General features: G+C 30.4%; 1 protein-coding gene across 4 annotated transcripts in view; it reads right to left on the bottom strand.

The window, feature by feature from the left end:
* Positions 1 to 22,976, bottom strand: part of LOC118190303 (nucleoside diphosphate kinase 5-like) — a 599,363-nt gene that overhangs the window by 48,432 nt on the left and 527,955 nt on the right. For 3 of the 4 annotated variants that reach the window (XR_015040846.1, XR_015040848.1, XR_015040850.1), the window contains one exon: positions 12,861 to 12,961. The gene's annotated coding sequence lies outside the window, so the exon portion shown is untranslated. Of the gene's footprint in view, positions 1 to 12,856; positions 12,962 to 22,976 lie in introns of all 4 variants that reach the window. The other variant, XR_015040847.1, reaches the window with a different exon arrangement.

Here is a 22,976-nt window from a genome sequence, read left to right as displayed (position 1 = left end):
GTTGTTCTTTTTTAGAGAATTAAGTGTAACTTTTGTTTTCCTCATTTGAGAGTATGAATAAAGGAACTATTTAATTATTGTAGAGTCATAAATAACTAAAGAGATATGGATAGTTATTTTTGAGTAATAAATAGTTCTTGAGGTAACAAATTTGGTGAGAATTTTTGAACATTTGGCGTCCGCTGATTGGACTGTTATCTGTAAGTAGAATTTTTTCGTTTATTTATAATGGATGTTTTGAAGTGCAAACGATCTCAATATAGGAGATTGTTTACAAAAGTTTTAAATGATTTTGAGAAGAATGAAAATGATTTATCTTTAGACGGAAAAATTTCGAAACTTAAATTAGTTGAGGACAAAGCAAAACCTATGATTGAAATAGAACAGACTTATAGAGAAGAATTGATTAAAATTGAAAAAGATGAAACTGTGATAAATAACGAGTTTGATGAGTCGGAATGCTATATTGATAAGTGGAGAATGGTAGAAAGTAAATTAGTTTCGCTTTTAGCTGAAAAGGAAAACGGTTCTGTTGTTAATGAAAGCTTAACTCAAAATGCTACTATTCGTTATCCTAAGCTTAAACTTCCGATTTTTGATGGGAATATTAAAAGCTGGTTAGGATTTTGGGGCCAGTTTAAAAAGATCGATAATGATCCCAATTTAGATGATCATGATAAATTTTCAGTCTATGATAAAAGGGTCATCTGCTGAAGAGTTAATCAAAAGCTTTCCGCCCGGTGGCGAAAGTTATAGTAAAGCTTTAGAACAACTGCAATCGCGTTTTGGGAAAGAAGACCTTCTTATAGAAGTCTATGTTAGAGATCTACTTTCGTTAGTATTATTAAAAAACTCTCAGCAGAAATTTTCATTACGAAAACTCTATGATAACTTAGAATCGAAACTAAGAGCGTTAGAAGTTCTGGGTGTTGCTAGAGATAAATATGCGGCGATGTTATATCCTCTAGTCGAATCGTCGTTGCCGGATGATACATTAAGAGCATGGCAAAGATTCCGAGTTATTAATCGCAGTCAGAGAGAATCTGAAAGTAGTGATCAAAAAGAGAAAAATGCGTCAACACATCGCATGGATTTAGATGGTTTGCTTTCATTTTTGCTCGATGAAATTGAAGGTGAAGAGAGAGTATCTATAGCTACTCAGTGATTTACTAAATATCAGTCTATTCATCAACATTTGTTTTCACAAATGACACACTGCTTGCGAAACCTCCCCAAAAAAACAAAGGTGTCATTATTCAAAGCAAACTATACTCTAAAAAAAAGCTGATACTTCAGCATCTAAAAAACCATAAGCAATTCTTGATTATAATTCTACTAAAGGTGCTTAACTCTTTGATAAAATGGCTTCATGCTATACTTGTAGAAGAAAAACTAATAGGTGGCCAGTCGTATTTTCAAATATTCTTGATACTTCAGCTGTAAATTCCTACATACTTTATTCTTGGCAACAAATCCTAATTGGAATAAAAAATCACAGATAAGACGACGAGTTTTCATTGAAGCTTTAGGCACGGCGTTTATAAAACAAAACATATTTGTAGAAGAGGTGTACTCACAGAACAAGAAGCTGCAGCTAAATTAGTGAAAAGTGTGAAAGGGAAGTGAAAAAACTTTGGAAACTCTGCTTCCAAAACACAGAGCTCGACGAGCACAAAGAGGAAAAGAGGTCGCTGTTATCTATGTACATCAGACGATAAATTTCAAAATGTATGCATGACGTTGGTAAATACATATGTAAGTCTCACTTGAATCGAGTATGCACAAAGTGCACTTTTACAGTTGCTCAGTGAGGAATATTTTATTACATTGAAAATATAAAGCAGGTAACTTTGTTTATATATATAAATGAAAAAATAAAAAATATAAAAATGAAAAAATATGTATGCATTTTTTGTTTAAATTACTACTATTGTTTTCTAATACCGAAGATGTCTGATAAATGTAATAAAATTTGTACAATGTAATTAAAACTTAATTTTTCTGTGTGTGAAAAATGTAAGTTTCTGGTATTTTTGCATTTATTTTTTGAATTAAATATTGATAAGAACGCCAACAAAATATTGTGTTTTATGTCATATGAAACTGTTTCATTTGATTTTGCTAATAAATAAATAAAAATACAGTTAATAATAGAAATAAGAAGCATTGGGTGCATTTGGACCCGACCACAATGTGTGTATAGACGAAATGAACACAGCAGCAGGGTAAAATAAATCCTAAAACACTTCTTTTTATGTAAATCGTTTACCAAAGAAATAAATTATTTCCGCGAGGATATTTATTTTTATATCTTTATTTTATATTTAATATCTGGAGTCGCGAAAAATATCTCAGTGATAAAAAGGGGTCGCGACTGAAAAAACTTTCAAGTCCTGGTCTATACTACTGTCATTGTTTATTGTAAAGTTGTGTTTCACTTGGTAAGTTTTCTCAGAAAACTTGGGGAAAATTTTTATGATTAGTTTACGTTTAGCTTAAATTAAATTAAGTTATTTAATGATTAATACCATTCTAAGGATTTAACATTAAGCTATTAATATATTTGAATTATAAAGTGTACCCAGGGGGGGGGAAGTCTCATAGGTAACAAACTTTAGATACGACATTATTAGTATTGTTTAAGTATGTTTTAATACATATTTAGTAAACAAAATTGAATTTTTTTAAATACTTTTTAATTCATTAATTAATTTTTTTATTTTGTAAAAGGGGAAAAATTGGTGGCCTCTCGGGTTGTTTTCATAACCTGCATTCGGCCCGCATTCAATCTGAGTTTAAGACCATTGAAAACCAGATGAAACAAAAAAATACAAAAAATTCAATTTACGTCTTTAAAATATTGCAATAATATTTCTGTCACAATAAAGAACTTCCTCAAACAGAGACAAACTCATTACAGCATATTTTGAATATTTTAAAACAATCCAGTTTTCAATAAGTATTTTATCATTCATAAGCATTCTTAAACTTCCTGATTCTTTTGAAAAGTGATTATCACTCCTTCTAAAACCAAAATGGTAGTTTCATTCCTTTTAACATTAGAAATTTTTACTCTTTCCCCGTGAGTGAAAATTTTCGCTTCAGCTAAATCGTCCACTTAGGAAAGGTGGTGTCTATTTACATTATGTTACTTCTCATATACAATTAGCATGAAAATATAAAGCTTTCTAATGATTTTATAGAAGTTTTCTCAAGAATATTTGTACAGCAGAATACCCAAATGCTGATGTCAATAATATGCACACGTATTTTAAAATACTGAACGAATATGGTTGCTTTAAATATTTCGTACTGCGTTGAATGAACGAAATATGCTTGCTTTGAAAGTTTAAGTAAGTATGATGGTTGCATCTACACCACAAGCGCGTCTATTACAAACGCGCGGATCTGTGTTCTACTCCAGTACTGGACTTGGACTAAAGCTTTCCCGCAAATTTCGCCATGCTCTCTCAGCCAGTCTACATCCAGCGACAAATGAACGTATCCTAACCTATACCAGCGAGTCTGTTCACTGTTTTTTATGCTTGTTTTACTGTAAATCGGTGGCTAAAAGTGCCAATTACTTTTAAAATGGAACAGTAAGTCAATTATTACATTTTTATTCCCCCCTTTTTTTTCTTGCTGAAAATTTCTGCATGAGACATATATGTCCCTCTCGAATTATGCGTTCCAGTCGTTTTTTGTTGTTTGTGTGCTCAACATATGTATATATATATTTTTTTTTTCCGAAAAAGGAAGCTACACGACAGAGATATACAACAGTTTGCTGACGTTTTTGGAATGAGTCTGAAGACGATGCAGATAGTGATTTCGAATATGCTCCTTCAACCACAGAGATGACTTCAGAATCCGACATGGATGTAAGTAACTTTCTTCAGAAGAATCCGGAAAGCTCAAGTAGTCATCAAAAATATATCGAACACGAAGTTGATGGCGGGATTTAAGGGAACCTAACGGGAAATTTGTGTCCCATGCAAAGTTTCTGAAAATGTAAAATAAATAAAATAAAATAAAATTGTTCTTGCATATTTGTGTTGTCATTTTATTATTTAATTTTAAAAAATTAAATACTTTTACAAATCAAAAAATCGACGTGAAAGAGTTAATGGGAATCTTGAGTTTGCTGAATTTTCTTTAAACAATTTACGTATTTATTTTGATAAAAGTGACAACTATAAAAACATATTCAAGACAAAAGCTCGTGAATATACATGCTTCGAAAAGTAACAAAACGAACAGGGAATTTTTAGGAGGAAGGGAAGGGAAAAATTATGTTGGTGCAAAAAATACACTATAACACATTTTTAGTCCAAAGAGGCAATTTTATCAAGAAGACTATTAATTTCGTTTTGGTATTTTGCGTTGAAAACTATAAACGGCGAATCACTTTTCAAATTGTTGCCAACAAATATTATCGCCCTGTATTATATTAAAAAAATTAAATAATGAAGAATTTATTGAATGACTTCATGAATGTATGTATGGATTTCGCATTGTGATAAAACAACGGTACCTAGAGCCATCACAATTTGAATAACGTAATCTTCCATAGCATATGGGCATGTGGAAGCCCTAATTTCAATTTGAAACTTGTTTTATTATCGATTTCATATTTTGTAACACTTCAACGAATTTTGATTAAAAAACTAAACGATTTCAAAGCGAGCAATGGCAACACTGTACGAGAAAAAAAATTATCTCCAGCGCGAGAATCTGTATCGGAAATTCTAAATATATCCTCATTTTAAAATTATTTTAGGATATTGCTGTTGAACTTAATTTTACGATTGAGTACGTAGAACATGATATTTAATACATAAAGGTAACACAAAAAACGTTAAAAGAACGTCCCTCTGGACGTAATTTAAAATTTGAAACCTTTCAGATTCTTTTTTCTTTTCTTTATTTATTTTTGCATTGTATAACTGACTTCATCTGTACATTTTTCATTTAAAAATTCGCAAATAAATTTATGTCGACTGAGAATAGAGCAGCATATATTAGAACATAGCTTGATACTTTATTAGTATTGAGAAATAAATAAATAAATAAAAATGTTGGAAAAAATCACGGTTGAATCCTCAAGAAACACCTACGACAATAATTTATAAAATTAAATGAATTCCCGTCTTTTACTATTACATATTAATGCCACGAAATACAAAAATCCCCTTAGAATCTTGTATTGCTCTAAAAATATATTTTTATACGGCTTTTGTTTCATTGTCACCTAATGCTCACATAGTTCAAGCTTTTAGTCACCCGCTGCTTTTATATTAAGAAAAATATATAAAATTCATTCCTCTTACTTGAAATTTCAGTTTCTTTATCAGTGCTAAAATGATTAAAATTTCTTTATCACAGTCTCTATACCTTGTCTGCTCTTCTCAGCTCCAGAATATTTAAATAAAATAATCTGGTAAGACGAGAAAACTAAATATATATATAACCTATTTTATTACTTTTACCTATTTTTAGATCACAACCAATGCATGATTGCCGCCTCAGATCACAAGGACTGGGTCTGAAACCTTGGAATTCAGAAGCCCACCCTCCCAAATTATCCTATAACTTCTCTTTCATTCCCCCCCCCTCCCCAGGAAAATAAGAAACATCAACATTAGCAGCCCGATTTGCCAAAGGCTTCATGGAAGACTATTTTACGTTCTCTTTAAAAACATAATAGGAAATTCGTAATTTTGTTGCCATGTAAATATATAATAAAGAATATATAATTATCTTAAAAGTTACCATTACACATGTAACATCACAGCATTCTTATAGTCACTTCTTCAGCTGAAACATGCTTTAGAATACGTATTAAAGGACTAAAAAGATATTTATAATTGCATAAAGTCAGCAAAATTATGTTTCTAAGTTGAGTCTGAAGAGTAGAGTCTATCTAAGCTTAACAATACGGTGCTCTTTATTGATTACTTTTAGATAAGAGATACATCATCGCTAGCAAATTCATTTCAGCAATTATGTCACAACATTTACTAGTAATCGTAATTATACAACTCGGTCAGTTCCAAGACCGTAAAGCACTCAGATGTTGCAATGCAAAGTGGATTACCTCATTTGCTATGAACATTATAGCAGATTAAAGCATTGTTGAAATTAACCCACTAAATTCAGACACCATATTTGGGTTTTGGAAACACTGCACATCTTTCGTTTTCAGTTGCTTTGTTCTATAAAATATTCGTTATCAATCAAATGAGACTGGTAGTTTTTCTTAAAAATGCTTCCTCTGCACACTAGTTAGCCTTTTATAACCATAAATTTGATAAACATGATAGTTCACAAATTAATCACAAGCGTTTGCAACTAGCATTTAACGTTTACTGGAAATTTAAAATAATGAATAATAACAATCTTCTATAGCCGCTCTGTTGTTTTCTCTCAACGAGCTCTCTCTCTCTCTTTTTGTATTAAAAAAAAAGTACAGTAGGAAGCTATCGCAAATAGCAGTTTTCATCAATGACAGAAATCCGCACCAAGACCGAACGAATAGTACATAAAACTTCTGTTCGTTCGTTTTAGAGCTGTCTCTCCATATGTATATGAAAGAATAAGGGGAAAAAAGGGGAGTCAACATACATATTTCTTGGCTATAGCCCTGACCTAAAAAAGAATCAAAATGAAAATCGGTTATGTCCTATTTCAGGCTTTCCCGGTCAATGCCTTTTTTTTAAAATCGTACCACTTCAGCCTCTTTTGATGGGCTGGGTTACAGAGATTCCCATTTCAGGCTTTTCACTTAGAGTAAACATAAAATCTGAAAGTCATCTTGAAAATCATGAATTATTACAGTTATTACAGTTTTTAATAAAATAAGATTTATTATTTTACAGACTTTTAAAAATGTTATTTTCATCGCTATGTTGAATCATATATAGAGCAATGGATTTTTTACGATCTAATAGATTTAATAGTGGTTCGCAAACAAATAATATATTTTCCTTTCCATGCCTCATTTAGTTCAAGCTGCTCTTCCCTTTCCAATGTCTTTGTAAGAACTGTAATGAAAGGTTACGAACAGAAAGGCTAAAATAGTACGATCTTTGATGCTCTCAACCAAATCACATGCAGAAGGGGGGAAAGCTGAAATGGCACCTTTAGATATTCTGAAATGGGAAAGCTCGAAATGAATGGGATATCAGAGGGAAATCAGCCACATGAACAAATTCTGATCATTTAATATTCAAAAATTATAGACATCATGATTACGAAATACCTAAAAAAAACTTAACTTCAGATGAAATAAATTAAAAAAATAACGTTAACTTAAAATTCTTAGCTTTTTAATGTATTTTATAATTACAATTACCATTAAATACATAAAAGAATGAGAATACCAACTCGCGGCATAACATCTATTACGACTGCGTTAGGAAAAAAATATATTTCATCAGGTGATTAAAAAAATATTAATTTTCTACGGTTATATAGTTGGCAAGAGCAGTTTAAAGAAAAAGAGCTTTGTGAGTTTAAAACTTGTTGTTTCATTCATACATACAATGATCATCACTAATTCTTTAGTTACAAGCAAGCACATTACCTAGTTTTACTTCAAAGCCTGGATATTTTAAAAATTCGCGGGATTTTACAGTACCAGGCTCATATAACTGCAGTCGTTTTATAAAAAAGCTCTAGTCTTTTACTCTTGTAAAACATCTTCGAAAATTCCAACTCATCATGTTTGCGAGATCACCTTATTTTCAGGATATGACTGGATTTTTGTAATTGCTCTTATAAATATCTTATCTTAGTTCTGCAGATGTTCTGCCTAAAAATAATATCACAAATTTGAACAGTAACAGGCTGTTAGTAAACTAAATAATAAGAAGTAAAAGTCTCCTTTTAATAGACTTGAAATCAAATTTAAAGTAAAAAAGAAATAAGTAAAAGAATTCCTCCATTTCCTATCCAACAACAAATAAGTAAAAAGCTCAATAAAAACAGACTTTTTTTGGAGGAGAGATTTTTATCCGAATACCACAAATAAGAACTATTTAAAACAATAGCCGCGCGGTATAAAAATAAAATAAACTTCTTCATTTTAAAACCTATCTCACGTTACATGCTACACAGATCAATTAAATTTCTACTGTCACAAGCAGCTTAAAACATTTCTACTTGCCTTCTGTAGTAATAATTAGAATGGGCTCAAACACGATAACGAAACGTTACATTAACTTTTCAAAAATGATTCACAATCGTATGCTACAGGAAATGAATTGCTAAAAATACAGTATGAATGACACAACAAATCGTATGTGAATTTGACGGCACTCTCTCGTCACTTCCGCAATTTGAAATGTCAAGATTCATGTGAAATTCAGACACTAAATTTACTGAAATGAGAGTTCCTTTCAACTAAAGCAAACGAATATCACAAATTTTCTCTTTCTCTCTCTATATATATTAAAAGTGTGATATCCGTTATTCCATCGAAAACATAATTATTTCATGAAATAGCAGATCAACTCTGTTAAAGTGTGTAAAAAATTCCACACTTTAGTTAGTTATTTCATAAATTAACGATCCCGTTAATGTGTAAAATAACCGACATGATTCCCTTCCTATTTGTTAATATAAGCAATTATATTGCGATGTACAGGATGATTATAATTAACTTTCTGAATTCAAAAGGCTGTGAAGTGAGAACCGCTTGTCAGAAATAGCATACAATTTTCAATCCACTGTAAAGTGTTATATAATACTAATGCTATTAATTTCTATGTTTAAGAACATGGAAAGCATTTAGGAAACATAGAAACTATCTCTTCAAACGAAGCTAGCGGAAGATGCTGTAAAACAATTCCTTGACATATTACTGTTATTTGGTATCTCATATGTATTATAGTCGGGTGATGGAAAAAAAAATTTGTAATAGTTTTATTTATGGCATAAAAGTAACCTGACAGGAGCTAGACTGTGCATAGCAAACCAAGACATAGTCAAAGCCAAGGCAGTGTTGAAAAAGCAAATCAGGAAAATACGTTGACGACATGAGAGCAAGACAACTAGTGCACTGGAGTACTGAGTTAAAATTTATTCGGTTTTTGAAAACAAAGCATTTTACTCTGAGGTGCCCTTGCAAGTTTCTGTTTGGTTGTGCAACTAGAACAGGACTGTCAACAATCCACTCCAAAGGAGGTACTTTGACTAAAATGAGTCAATCTGTCCCATCTTGATAATAAAAGCTGGTTGCGAAAAAACAAGGTTAATAAAGAAATTAGTAAAGAACAAATATTAGAATGCAGTGAAAACTCAGTTTGTTAGTAATGTAATGAACCAATTGGAAAAATGTGTTAATCAACTGATTGTTCGCAAGAAAATTAAACACTGCAAAACGTGTTTGGAAATTCAAGCTAAGAAAATAAAATTAATGTTAGCCAAATTTCATTTTGAAGCCTTTGAGGGATTTACAGTCCGCATCCCAGGACCTGAAGTTGACAGAGGAAGAGGTGACCGCCCGACTTATATAGCTACATGAAAATAACCGAAGAAGGATTTTTCCCATTAGGAATAAATAAGTAAGGGCCGCATAAAACAGCTATATTCCCGATCCCAGTACAAAATCTATAAAACAAATTAAAATCGAAGAAATGCCAAATATAGAGAAATTCCTCTGGTCGGTTGTTACAGCTCAAAGGGTCAGATCAGAGATTTAAAAAATGTTCCCGTAAAAAGAAGTATGTCAAGAAAAAGTTTTATTTTCGTCTCCCCTGGCCTGAAATACTGTTCTAATGGTTACATTACACGTGTATACAGGACACAAATGATTAATGTATATTACGTGATACAAATGATTTTATTGTGTCTTTGCAGAAATAGCATTTTGCATGCTGTATAAATCAGTTAAATAGTTCTTTAACTGTCAATCATGAGTTAATTTATATAATGAATAGTTATTGTAAGAAATAACTGTTTTCGAATTTTTCTCCCCCTTTAGCTTCAGCTGCAAGTAGCTTTCAATTTTGATTGCATTTAAAAACAAATTTAGACAAGTGCTATTTCGTTCCTGGCCTTTCGAGAGTAGGCAACTAATTTTGCTTCGGTTTTCCTAACTAATTTTTATCTTAATATTTATTTTCTGAATATTCCGGAAAGGTAAACACATTTAATTTTTAATTTCTAAAAACAAAAATGTTTTCCACATTTCTCGAACTTTTGGAAAGATTATTTGCACTATTTTAATCGAGTTTCATTTTTGTTCTGCTTGGGTATACCTGAATATATTAATATTTTGTTTTACTTTTCAATTTATCGCAAAACTATTCGATTTAAAATAAATATACACTTATATCAATTTTATGCAGTGATTGTTTACACCGTTCTAAATGAATTTCCTTTTTGTTCTACTTTGTAGCATATGAATACGATTTTCTTCTCTTTTTAAAATTACACATACAGTATTGAACTTACATATAAGCTGTAACTTAGGACTACCGCTTTCCTGAGGGGCCTACCAAAATATTTGTCCCATATCCCGTTAAAAAAAATTCCATATTCCTTAAAAAGGGCCCCACATATCAAATAGCTTAGGTCATCAAATCTAAATACGGTCCTGTATATATACAACAGAAATAAAAATTCAAAAATTAAAAATTCCAATAATGTGCACCAACTGCTAATACAAATAATAGCTAAAATAAGCAAATAGCGAGAACCTGGCAAGTCTACACAAACAAAACAACCAAATAAAGAGGGAGGGAGATCGCGTAAAATTACAGCTTTGCGTTAGGGAACAAACTAGAATTTAACGTGATCAATCGCTTTTTTTTAAAATTTATTTATGGAAGAAGTCTGGAAAAAATTAATAAAATTTTACGACCTACATTTATTAATTAAAAATAAAAACTAAAATTTGTTCTAGAAACAAATCCATTCCAAAGCAGTTATATGTATGTAGGTGTGTTTAATTATGGCAAAGTACACTAGGGCTATCTGTCTAAGGGGAGGGATGCCTTCGTGGAGGACTTTCTAAGGGAAACTGACTCGTATACACGTTACACGTGGGGAAAACCACGAAAAAGCCCATGCAGCCAGCCCGTTCGTGGGATTCGAACCTCAGACCGAACTACCAGTGTTCAGCGACTTTACCGCTCGGCCGCTGGTGGGCTCCAAAGCGGTTGTAATAAACAGTGACAAATGTAATTTACAAAATCAAGAATGATGAAATTTGGTTAAAACTGCCAGAAGTTTGCAAAAGATACGTAAAAAACAAAAATTTTAACAGAAAATATTTTGGAGGGATTTTAAATAAAAATTAGCCTAGGAGCTCAGCAATCACAAGAAAACATTTTGTGGATACCCGATTTATAGATTTATCAACAATGTTTAAAATAATCCAAAATCTTTGCTGCATTTTATTATAGAAGGGGGACTTTGTGTGATTTTCAATCATTAAGACAACATTTGTTCATACTTATGTACAGGCAATATCTAAATTAGTCTGCTTTCACTTTTTTATCATCCATTAAAAATATTCAGTTTGGTTTGTAAAGCAAAATTTCACGAGATTTTTAATTAGAACCGACGCAAATGTTAATCCTTTGAATGTTTCCAACACACTGTAATTATTTACCGTATGAAGAATTAATTTTAAACTTAATATATAGTGAATTTTTTAATATCTGTAGAAGCATGAAAAGTGGTTTTATGAAATAAAAATTAGTTTTTCAGTTTTAAAAAACACAACGAATTTCAATAGCAAAACTTTTTCAACTCAATTAAAGACACATGATGCTATCTACATTTCATTTGTTTACATCTTTCTTCAGCTACATAATTTTAGTCAAAAATTTATTATTTTTTTAATTATAAAAACTTTTCAGGCTCGTGATTCCAGAATTGAAGCTCTGGGGGTTGAGACAAACTTTGAATTTCCATATGCGTGACATGATGCAAAAAGTCGACGCTTCTGTTTCGACTCCTCGTGTTAAAAAGTGGCCCATATTTCCGCATAATTACGGGAGGCCTGAGAATATCTATGGTCCACTTTTTGTTAGTGGATTAAAACTGAGACAATTCTCCATAGGTCATATTTGTAAAATCGAATGCAAATTTTGTCTGTTTATGAATACAATCGAATAAAATGTTATATTGCTAAGAGGAGAAAAAATTAAATTTAATATCAACAATTGAAATTCTCTCACATGTTCCAGTAAAATTTTTAATTTCTGAATATAATCTGACATGCGTATAAGCCAAGAGGTAATATTTTGCTCCAAAAATTCAACCGAAGTTCAAAACTTGTAAGCTGAATTTAAAGTAATTCGATGAATCCATTTATATGAAACAATAATACAAATATTTAGTTATATAGCTTAGCTAGACTTGTCAAACGAGCTGAAAATTGCAGAATTAAGTTATAATGCTTATTGTGTAAATAAATATAACAATAATAATCACGAAAAAATAATAAATTATACGTAATAAATTACTATTGCATTTCAATTTGCTGTAATTTATAGTGCTTACTGTTAATTCGATAACTATAATAATAAATTATAATAATCACATAACACAAGGCAATTATCGTACTAATAAATAGAAATTAAATATATTAATTTATATTTATTACTACGCTAATTACTATTTATTATTATAGTCATCCATCTTCTTAAGAAGGGATTTTGACTTTTTTTTTTTTTTTGGAAGTTCTTGCAAGAACTCCAGAAGAGTTTCCCACATTCCAACTTTCCAGGTTTTCAGAAAATAAAGCTGCAATTCTAAATGCGCAACAATTTAAAAACGTTCAGTATTTCCCGAGAACAGCAATGAGAATAGTAAGGGTGAAAATAACAACCAAGACACTTACTTACACTTTAAAACGGACTTCAGTAGTGCTTTTAACACAAGAACTTTGACAAACTGAGGATTTTTCATTCATTTCCTCCAAAATGAAATCTCCGCCAATAAGTCCCTAAAACATAAGAACGCAATTAAAATTCCATGACATAGTAACAAATATGTTACACATCATCTACATATCAAGAGTATTAAAATTAAACTTCACGAAATATTTAAAAAAAACTATTCAGACGTTAAACCCATCTACATTTATACATATGCATATCAGACAGCTGAAATAATCACATTTTATCCTACCTTCCTCTTCTTAATAGGTTACACATAATATTATAATATTAAAAAAAAAACTATGGAAACGGGGTTCCTGACAAAATGATGATGAGCAATAAAATATTTTAGCTTTCAAATAATACACATAGAGAGAGAAACGGTTAGCTCATGCAAGGGCTATTTTTCAAACTAGGAATACCTTTTTAAAGGACTTGAACAACGCTAACTAGTGAAAATTAAAAGTGGATATTTATTTTTCAAAAGATTTCAATGTTTTCCAAAATACCATGTTCTTCATTAAGTGTAACGCAACAAGTTGGATATTTTAACTAAAGAATAACACTTCAGATGATTAACAAACACGTAAAAACAATATAAACCTGCAAATAATCGAAGTTGGAATTTAAACTACCAGCGATCTCAGTTTACTCAGCAATCTGTAGCTCCATTCTATCACTGTTAAAAAGTAAATCTAATTACTTGTCATTTTAAATTGAACATCTCTTAGCAGTATTGGAGAAATGAATAACAGCTAAAGCTGTTTAAAATTGCTAACTTAACTGGTTAAGATGATACTAAAGTACCACAGTATTCAGCACAACAAATTAAAAAATTAGATGCTTTGAACTTCATTCATGGAACAGATACACTAATGTTTAACAATCTTAACACAATTGACAAAAAGATTACAGGTTATAAGGGTCTTTAAAGTTCAGCAAAATTCTGGAGATTTAATATATAACTATTGACGGGATTAGCATTTAAAAGATAACACATACTTTGAAGAACATTCAATTCAGCTATCATGCATATCACCAACTGAACGCGTGCACCTGATTTTCATGAAAATTATTCAACTGTCATATATAAACTCGCCTTTTCTTGACTATGATTTAACGGAACCCTAACATTCCGAGCGAATTAATTAAGGGTTCCGCTACAAACAGTATCGAATAGGCAACTATATATGATTAGCCATATAAAAATATATTTGGCTCAAGTTATGTAATGTTATTATAGGTATCCAGGGAGTTATCATTTCAAATACTCCGCAAGAAAGTTGAGAAAAGCGGGTGTAGTATATGTATTACATACATTGCGATGTTATCATTAAGCTTCTTTCTCAGTAATGTTGAATAGAAATGGCAAAAGTGTGAGAAAAATTGTTTCATGTTACATTTTATTACTTCATAAACATTAAATTTTTCCAGAATACAAATAGCTGTAACAAATTCAACAATTTTTTAAGACTTCTTGAAAGACAGCAAAACACACTGTGACACTGTTATCCAATAATTTTATAACTCATATTTAATACCAGATTTTACATTTAGGTTTTCCCCCTCCACCTTTCAAAAGGGTTACATTCAAATGGCCAAAGGCAATTTAATATCTCAGTGGTCACTGGTGTAGGTGTACTAATAGTCATCGAAGTACACTGAGTAGTAGTCATCGAAGTATATTAGCGGATGACTGGTCAGTTTTTTCGAAGCAAAGAGTCGGAAACTCGCTTTAGGCGGGGCGTAGATGATTATTCTATACTTATTGATATAATTATTATAATGAAAAAATGAGAAATCAATGGCTGTTTTCTACACGGAAGAGGGGAAAAGACATGAGTCTTTCTTCCAAGGTACACTCTTATATACTACGTAATAAGTCCTTTAAAGTTACTGAAGGGTGTGAATAAATATTTGCACATTACACAAATCTTATAATTATTTAGTAATTACAGGTACCATAATCTCTTGAGTGAAAAAGTCAATTATGCAAATAAACATAAAGGAAGGACGAATCAACATTTCAGAGTCATTTACATATTATTTCTAAAAGAAACGAGACCGACTGAATTTAGATCACGTCGATCTTACAATTTAAATGATTTATCACGTAAGAAATATAATACGTTTAAATACTTTTCAGGCATCGAAAAAAAGTACTTATTTAAACAACTATAATTATTATTTACACAGTAATAAAAATATATTACGGATAAGCATTCTGTGTACTCTTTGCATATTCTCTTCTTTAGATTCTCTCTTCATAGATTGTCTGATGAACCTTAAAATTTAATACGCTTGTAAATTTAATAATTTTCACATATTTCATTAGTGAAAATAACAGGAACTTTCTGGATTAAAAAAAATCACTCTTACTTATATCAGTGGCACAACAGCGGCCAAGTGGTAGAGTCCCTCAACACTGGTAGTTGGGTCCGAGGTTCGAATCCCGCAAACGGCTTGGCTGTATGGGTGTTTTCGTGTTTTTCCCACGTGTAACTTAATACAAGCCAGTTTTCCTTAGAAAGTCCTCCACGAAGGCATCCCTCCCTTCTGTGTAGTGATTTAGGGGGGGAACACGTAAATAATAATGCTTGTATCAGTCAATATTACACGATATCAAGAGTTTCTTAACGCTTGGGGCATACGTTGTACTTTTCAGACACAACAAAACATTATCTCACCTAAGAATTTGTTAGTATTAATACAATGCAAAATCAAAAACAAGTGAACAAATCCGATAAGAAGTCCCCTTTCCCCGATAAAAATCATCAATCCAATAAGAAGCCCCCTTTTCCAGATAAAAATCATTAAAAAAAAAAAAAAAAAAAAAAGGAAACATATATTCTTTTAACATTATTCTAGACTAATTTAAATATGGTGATTTCACAGTTGCATAAACACGACTGAAAACTTAGTTCGCTATTACACATTTTCACAACAAAACTGCAACTTAAATTGTCGATTTTAGCATTCATTGAGTATTAATATATTTCAGTGATTCTAAAATTCTGTTCCGGAAAATCTTCAGATTCCCAGAAATTTCTTCCACAAGTCCAAATCAAAATTCGAAAACAGTTTTAAATACAACATGGACCACATATTTTTTTAAAAATTTTTACTGTTACTGCTATCTAAAAGAATATGCAACAAAGTTCTAAGGAAATAATAATGATTTTATTTTTCATTTCTCACATAAAATTCATGTAACACTGACATATTTTTAATGCATTTTTTAAAATTTACTTTTCTGAGGATAAGAGCTCTAATCTCTTTCTCTCAATGTATAAAGATTCCATATAGAAATTACAGCTTTAAAGGTTCTAGAAAAAATAATTTATAGCTTTTATGGTCCCCCCCAAGTCTATAAAATTTGAAAACAATTGACAAATATGTTACAGACCATAAACGTATCTCTCATAAATATATACATAGATCCGGTACTTTTGTGAGATTTTTAACGAGATCTCTTTAAAATAATTTTTATTAAATTACTGCATAACAATTGCTTAGGAGGCATTAGAGTTTTCTGAATAATTGATTAAAAGAGAGAAAAGGAGAAAAAATTAATTACAAAAAAAGAAAGGTAAATTTTTTGCTAACGGAAGTGAAAGTAAAAGACGTTTATTAAAAGACTTGAATGCTCTCAAGCAAACATGCATTCTAATCATTTTACAGTCACTTTTATCTGTCCAAGAAATTTTAACACTATGGCTTTTTTAATTAATAATGTTTAAAATTTTAATTTATGAATATCAATTTTTACAAATATAACTTTTTAGAAATAATTTTTAAACTGTTTTTATTTAGAAATTGTTCGCGAATTTTTAAAAGAATACTAGAAAACTAGCAAAAACTAGGCTTTTAATATAATCTGCCATGCTATTTTTAATATAAAAAATAAATACACTTAATGAAGTTTTTTAGGTAACTTAAGTTTTCAACAAAAAACGATGTAAATACGAGTAATTTATAATGATCACCACCAAGAAATGTTTCAATTTCTAATAGGAATTTATCAGGGAAACCTGAAGCTGAGACAAAATACCTTACAGCAAAAATTACAAAACACCATTTAATAAAAATATTTTCAAAAATACACTTCATCAATCTACTTTAAGTACACTAATATTTAAGCTACAGTAGTCAACTGAGTAGAATTATTTTTTGAATACTCCCAAACATGCAGTTTAATTTACTTTAGGAATATTTTTAATTAATATGTAATTTTAATTATTTTAAATAATAAAAAGAACACTTTCAAGCACGAATTATTGTTTAAATACAATTTTTTCTAATACCCATATGTGTAACAAGTAAACTAAGTATATAAAAAACAAATAGAATTAAGATTACTGCATGGGAATGGGCAACTATTGTTATATGATACGCGACAGTCTGTTACATAAAAATAAATTTCTAATTCGATGTGATGGGATTTTCTTCGCGCATAAAAATAATATATATATATATATATATATAATTTAACATTTCACAAAAGAAAAATTAATTCTGCTTTTTATTGGCGGGTAGGGGTGGAAAAAAGTCAGTACCTGCAGCCAAAACTAAAAAAATAGAGGAGTGCAACTTCCTTACTTTTCCTTATCACACCATTACCTTATGCCATTCGAATTGAAAAAAGATTTTAATTTTAAATTGTAATTATATCCGTTCTTTGCTTAACTAACTGAGCACTTAAAGGGGACTATGGGCATTTAAATATTTTAATAACTTTCATACAGATAAAAAATTTAAATTTTGCACGCATGTGCACATTAATGTAAGTGTGTCAAATACTTTAAATTTTTTCCCAAAGTAGTTTCAATTTTATGTTTTATTCATAAAATTATTTTTTTAATTCAAAAGTGCTCCATGCCTTTCAGTTTTTTAAGAATCCTTTTACATTTTACTTTATAATCATTTAAAAATATATTAATTTGAGAATTTCATGAAAAGTTAATTAAAAAAAAATACTTATTTTCGCAGAAAAACATTTTTGACAAAAATTTGATCTATAATTAATTGGGCTTTTATAATCTATATGAAATAGAATTTTAAAATGTATATTCATGATTTGTTATATATAGGATCATGAATATAAATTACACACTGTATGCACTTTGAATAAAAATTAATAAGCATAGAACATTTTGAAGACAGAAAAAGTGAAAATATCGTTCTGAAAGGGGAGGGGACATTTAAATACATTTTTACATTTATTTTCACACATATTTAACGTTTCAGAACCTTTAAAAAAGTGATTTTATTTAATAATTAATTATTTTAATGCTATCACACCAATATAAAAATACTTTTATGAAGAAATTAGAAAATTCTATTCGTATGGTCGATTTTTGCTGAATTCTACATCTACTGTACCTTAAAAACAATTCTGAAAATTTTATGCTTTTACTTTTATATAATATTTCTAATTCATGTAATATATTACATATACAACTAACTCCTGTGATTTACAACATAAGTAATTGATAAATTATATAGCTATCCGTTGGTGACCACCTGCCGAAAGATGATCACTTTTGAAAGTGACCAGTTTTTCCAAAACATAAGCGTGTCGGTATTGAACATTATTCCTCTACCATAACCATCTCCACACAACACTCAAATCATAAAGCCAGGGGTAGTTGTCTTAAAGAGGATTAAATGTATATGCATCGTATCTAAGACGGTTGTTGAAAATAATACATGTTCGCCAAGTATTTCTCATGTTAACAGTTGGTGTTTCGCTTACCAACGAGTTTTCCACTTTTGACCTTACTTATCATACTTATTATGATATATTTATTCACTGAAATTAAATTGAATACATGGAAAAATTTTCATATCTTCGCAGGGTAGTGCTCAATTGCCACAGCGGGGGTTCGCCTGCAACCTCTCACGTAAAAGAGTTTTTGAAAGACTTTTCTCTTCCCACTGTGGGGACTTGTTGGATCTTTAAACCTGTAACGGTTCTTCTTTTGCAATTTTTGTCAATGCTTACTCTGAATTATTTCATATTTCTCAACGATGATGTGGAGGTATTTGCTTAATTAAGCAAAGGCACTCCGTAAGACAACGCCTTGGCCCTTGGTCACAAAGCACACTGTTTCATTCTTTTTCTTATCCTGATATGCCCAATACCTTGCCTTGTCAACAATGAGCCAAGTATACATCTGTTTTCCATATTTTGTGTTCTAAACTCTCTTTTACTTGAATAAAAGTACAATCCCTTTATATAGGTATTACTGTATTAGTTACTACCCACTGATTACTGTGTACCTAATACACGTGTTTTAATATCTTTGTACATTGGTTAATGTACTTAGGAAACAGCACAAATAATCCAGTAGCAAGACGCTGTACCACACAGTACTAATCTAGGGTCTAACTTTTAATTCCCTGTACTAATTACTTATTCCAGCATAACATTGCTCACCTAATATTTCAGTATGTACATGTCTTGTGTATCTAATGATAATGCTTCAAAGGATCATAGTGTACTCAACATATGAGTACACACGTTATATATATATGCTACCGTATCCATGCTTTTGCATACACTTTGTAACATGGCAATGTATTATCCAGTGTCTAACATTAATTAGCTTTAACGCCACTGTATTAAGTACCAAATTTGTATGTATGTTTATGTGTTAGTGTATTAGCAAAATTACCACGTATGGTTATCTAGATAAAGGTGGACGTGGCGCTATACCGATTAACCGTATTGATAGAGGGGTGGTGCCAAAGTCCTCCGTCGCATGTCCGCATGTATAAGTTACTATAAAGATAAAATATACTTGAATTGCTTTTCTATTAGTTATACCGCGCATATCATTCAATCACGAGCCTAAAAAATGTTAAATACTTCTTTTGAACTTACCAACAAAGCGAGTTACTCAAAACAAAGAAGCTTAAAAACAGAAGCAAGAATCAAAACAACTATGGAATCCTTGAATAGTTTCGGTATTTATTATGGTTAGCTTGGCATGGCTCATTGAGCACATGATAAATTGAGTTCCTTTGGCCACGTATGAGTTACGTATGAGTCACTGGCTGATACACGATAAAAGGATGTGTGTAGTACTACTACTTTTCAAGAATTTTAGATTTTATGGTTTTTAAATCCCAACACTTAATACACGTAAGTCACATAAATTCTTTTATGTTTAAAAATACAGATATTGCAATGTTTACGCAAAATAATATATGAATATCAAGGTAAGATTGCAGATATAGGCATTCTAATGCCAGGTATGAGAATATTTTGAAAATTCGACATCCAGTGATTGCAAACTTAAGTTAATACTTTCTTCAATGGTTCTTACGTCAAATAAAGGAATAGTTATTTTTTAGCTTGACTTATAGTTTAAACTACATTTATTTAACAATAAACTTATGAAAAATTTAAATTTTCGTCCTTTCCCTTTTCTCTCTGATTTGATTCTCTCATTCATGCGATAGGTATGCTAGATTATATATATTTATGACCGATATATCTCTGGTAGATTTGATTTAGTTCCATGACATACGTAATATAAAAATAAAATATTCATATGTCTAACATAAATTTTTAATTCTTAATATTTTCCACAAAGAGAGAAAGCATTTCTGTTACTTAAGAAAGATGAAAATTTTACTAGTGTTAATTAATGAGATAAGACGGCAAACGAAAACTATCATCATCTTAATTAAATTCATTTTTAGATAGCTATCAGAAATTAATAGTTAAAAGAGAAACGTAAAGATAATAAAAAAAATTTTTTTAGAAATATTTACTTATTTCTTCCTTTACAAAAAGTAATGAAAAAAAATTTCAATAATTTAAGATTAGAGTGAAAATACATAAAAAAAGCGGGAAAAAACTTGTAAATGATAGTAAGAAATTCTTTCAGCATACACCTCTCTAAGCATAAGAAATCTGACGTGAATACCACTGGACTTTCATACACGGCGTATTAAATTATACACATTTTTTGCTACATTTCATTTAAACTTATTTCCTCGAAATATACTAACTAACCGATTCCTCCTCATGGTAAGTTGAAAATAACATCAGAATTGCATACATCGAAGTTAAATATCCCTATCAATTTCTGTCATTCAGCAATCACACTTCTTTTATTTTTTTTTCGTAACGAGTATAAAACTTTCTAAAATATAAATAAAGGAACAAGGAGACCGCATTAATTGTTAGATTTTACTATTTGTCGATTTTTTTTATTAATTTTTAATTTGGCATTGCCAAATTATTAATATTTTCGGCATTTAAAAGACTTCTGTAGTTGGAAGTAATGATTACGACCTACGACTGCTAAAATAAAGGCCGGATTAGGATACATACGTACGTATATCTTTAAAAAAAATATATATATTCCCAAACGGGAGTTTTTTTTTAACGTTTTGTGTGTTACCTTATTAATTAAATAGCACATTCTTCGCACTTAAACCATACAATTCAGTTCAACAGCAGTACCACAAAGTATTTAAAAAGAGCATATTTTTAGAATTCCAATACAGTCTCGCGCGCTGGAGATATATATATATTTTCGTACAGTGCTGCCATTGCTCGATTTGAAATCACTGAGTTTGTTAATCAAAAATTCGTCAAAATTTTATAAAATATAAAATAGATAATAAAACAAATCTCAAATTTGGGCTTCCAGATGCCCACATTCGGGTGGAGACGAAAGTTATTCAAAATTTGATGGCTTTCGGTACCGTTGTTTTATCACAATGCAAGAAACATGCATACACTTATGCAGATTCTTCATTACTTAATTTCTTAAATACAATACAGGGCTCTAATATTTGGTGGCAGCTATTTTAAAAGTAAGTGAATCAACACAAAATACCGAAACGAAATTTGTAGCGCTTCTGGGCAAATTGCCCCTTTGGGCTAAAAAGTCCTTTATTCTGTCCGTATGCACAGACGTCACGGAAATAAATCGTCCAAATGGATTCGGTAACGATCAAAATGGATGTTTCCGTTGAAATATGATACCTGAAATTTTCCCTATTACATACTTCCTTTACTTCTTACGAAGAAGTAAATACGAGTGTTTCAATTTTTCAAAATTTATAGAATATCTTCAGCATTAAAATAAGGATATAAAATTGATATTCGAAAGGCCTAAAGCTGAGATTTTCCCATCTTTTTATGGCCACTGCATTACATTACACTGGCAGAATATTTACAGTTGCTAGTTCTTAAAAGTTTGCCCTTTGATGTTCCATAAAATCTCCAATTTATCTTTGAAATGAAGCAATATATAGTTTAGCTGAGAGATCTGATAGCAATATTCATAATAATCTTTATTTTTTGTTTTCTTTTTTAATAATACATTACTGATGTAATTGAACCACTTTCGTATCGTTTATACTTAACTGATAATTTACATAAACATTTGCGCCATTATTGCAATGAATAAAAGCTGTTTCTAACGGCCCACATTACACACAGAGGCACAGAATAATCGTTTGCGAGCCGTCTAACAATGAATTTATAATTGAAAGTATTATTCTCACAAAGCAGCTGCAAGTATAATGACGATGCATATACTAAGGGCTCGCAACATTACCTCATTAATTAAAACTTAATAAACGTCTTTCTTTGAGTGTATTTAATCTCGTGTACGAGTATCAAGAAAGACATTTTTAAAAAGAAGAAAAATATTAAAAGTCTACACTACGACTGCTGTGATTATTCTACAGTGTACGAATTTCAGAAATTTAAATTAACAGAATTTGTTCTGAAGAGCTCATTCTCGGAAACTTTTCCGATTTTCTATATCATGTTGTTGAAATTTAATTAATTTAAAAACATCAACATTTCATCGCGATGTGAATTTATATGTACTTAAATTTCGACTCGAAAGCAATACAAGTGATTTTTCCATCAAATGCAAGAGAAACATCTCGATGTGAAATTTAAAATTAGGCAAAAAAGGAAGTATTGTTTAGAATAAATTTTGAGTTTTATTGAAAATCTAAGCCAAAAAAAAGTTGCTTTTTTCCCTGACTTACCTATATTTATATACATTGTAATATTGAGTTAAATTTGTAAAACTATAATTA

The sequence above is a fragment of the Stegodyphus dumicola genome, chromosome 4 (assembly GCF_044657685.1).
Source record: "Stegodyphus dumicola isolate Sdum_Otavi_A_Nest chromosome 4, ASM4465768v1".
NCBI classification, from domain to species: Eukaryota; Metazoa; Arthropoda; class Arachnida; order Araneae; family Eresidae; genus Stegodyphus; species Stegodyphus dumicola.
This window is presented reverse-complemented; position numbering and strand designations above follow the sequence as displayed.